Here is a 2,447-nt window from a genome sequence, read left to right as displayed (position 1 = left end):
TTTTGGTTAAAATCTGCGACGGATCTTTCCCTCGCTGATGTATTTTAAAAATCTAGGTTAAAATCTGCGACGGATCTTTTCCCTCGCTGATTTATTTTAAAAAATTTGGTTAAAATCTGCGACGGATTCTTTCTCTCGCTGATGTATTTTAAAAATCTAGAACAATCTGTGACGGATTTATTTTTTTATTTTTTAAACATTAGCGACGGATTAGCGAGGGAAAATCCGTCGCTGAAAGTTCCTTCGCAAATCCGTCGTTGAAAGTTCCCTCGTAAATCCGTCGCTGAAAGTTCCCTCGCAAATCCATCGTTGAAACTTCCCTCGCAAATCCGTCGCTGATATTTCCCTCGCAAATCCGTCGCTGATAGTTCCCTTGCAAATCCGTCGTAGATCCGTCGCTAAGTACATCTCTCGCTGATCCGTCGCTGAAAGTGTCCGTCCCAAATCCGTCGCTGATTTCCGTCGCTGATCCATCGCTGATAGCATTACCTACGACTGTTTGACCGACGGAGTATCAGCGACGGATCAGCGACGGACAACCCTTTCAGCGACGGATCAGCGAGGGAAATTTCCCTCGCTGATACCCAACATTTTTGTAGTGTGTTGAATATATCTCAAATTCTTGTTATTTTAGCTTAAAAATAAATCAATTCACCTGCCGTTAACTTTATAAATGTTTAAACCAATTCATCTGGAAGGAAATTCTATAGATTAAATAATAATATAATTTTCTATTCGGTTAACTGATATGGTAAAAAAAATAATYGAAATCGAAATTTACCTTAATTGGTTAACCAGATAGTTTTACCCACAAACTCTTTTTGTTCAGGTTAGTTATTCGGTTTCGAATTTTTATATATTCAAGGGTCTTCGATCACCTAAGTTTTTAGATCATCCGTCACTGATATTTCTTATCAAATGAATAAGCATCGGCTAACTCTGTGCCACTAGTCGCGGTAATACAGAGGATGCAAGCGTTATCCGGAATGATTGGGCGTAAAACGTCTGTAGGTGGCTTTTTAAGTCCACCGTCAAATCTCAGGGCTCAACTCTGGACAGGCGGTGGAAACTACCAAGCTGGAGTACAGTAGGGGCAGAGGGAATTTCCGGTGGAGCGGTGAAATGCGTAGAGATCGGAAAGAACACCAACGGCGAAAGTACTCTGCTGGGCCGACACTGACACTGACACTGAGAGACGAAAACTAGGGGAGCGAATGGGATTAGATACCCCATTAATCCTAGTCGTAAACAATGGATACTAGATGTGCATATCGACCTGTTGTGAACCAATAAAAAACGTAGTCTAGATCTAGAGTAATAAGTTTATGCATGGAGAAAGATGTGACACTCTGAATCCATGATCACGTGCTTTATCGATGAACGCGAGCATATTGTTGTTGGAGTCATATCTTGTATCTATCACCATTCACAATCATTATCATTTTCCACATACAAAATACAAGAAATTAATTATAAGGTTAACAATGAATTTATAATAACATCTCTATTTATGAGCAAAAGGATTTTATATTTTTTATATATAAAATAACGTAAGTTATAAATATTTTTAGTTTATCATTTACATGAAAAACAAATATATTTAAAATAAATATATTTTCAATACTATCCTTATGTTATTAATTTTATTATTTCATAAATTATATTTTACATCAAATTCCAATTAATTATTTAAAACCAATAAAAWGGTTAAATTTATAATAAATGTTTTAACAATCTTGAAAAGTCTGCATTGCATCTGATATCATTAGTTTTATATGTGTTTATCGTATCTATATAAATGTTTTCATCTTAAAAACATTTATTTCGAATTTTACACTAAATTTAATATAATGAATAATAAGAACATCTCCGATAATAATTTTCTAATATAAAATAAAATATTTGAAAAAAATAACAAATGTCCTGGAGTTAACGGATCTTGTTAACATCGTTAGTCATAAAGACCAAAAGCAAAAATAAATGGCAACCATAATAATCAATATTTTAATTAGTTTAAAGTAAAGATTAGACTTAATAGTAAGTGAGATCATATGGACCCAACATATAATTTACTTAWATAAATAAATATAGATAATATTCAAAAATATTTTAATGATGTTAAGTCATTAAACCATTTTCAAAGTAAAACACAAAYCATCACCGAACTTAACAAAATTATGAAGGTTGTTTCGTAGTTGGGTGTAAACCGCATATCTATACTATTTTATAAAGCATTTGGTTAAATCTCTTAAAACTCTTAAAAATTCTTAAACTCGTTCATCCTTAAATGATTTCATCTCTATCTGATTTCATCTCATATCTGAATTCGTGTAACTAACTACAGATAAACACAATCAAATACAGGATAAACATCTCATCTTAAATATAAAAAATCTAAAATATAATTAGTATAATCATTAAATTCTAACAGAATACTTAATTATTAT

The sequence above is a fragment of the Cynara cardunculus genome (genome assembly GCF_001531365.2).
Source record: "Cynara cardunculus var. scolymus isolate 2C chromosome LG 10, CcrdV1, whole genome shotgun sequence".
Lineage (NCBI taxonomy): Eukaryota > Viridiplantae > Streptophyta > Magnoliopsida > Asterales > Asteraceae > Cynara > Cynara cardunculus.
The sequence above is the reverse complement of the archived record's forward strand: the minus strand, read 5'-3'. Positions refer to the sequence as shown.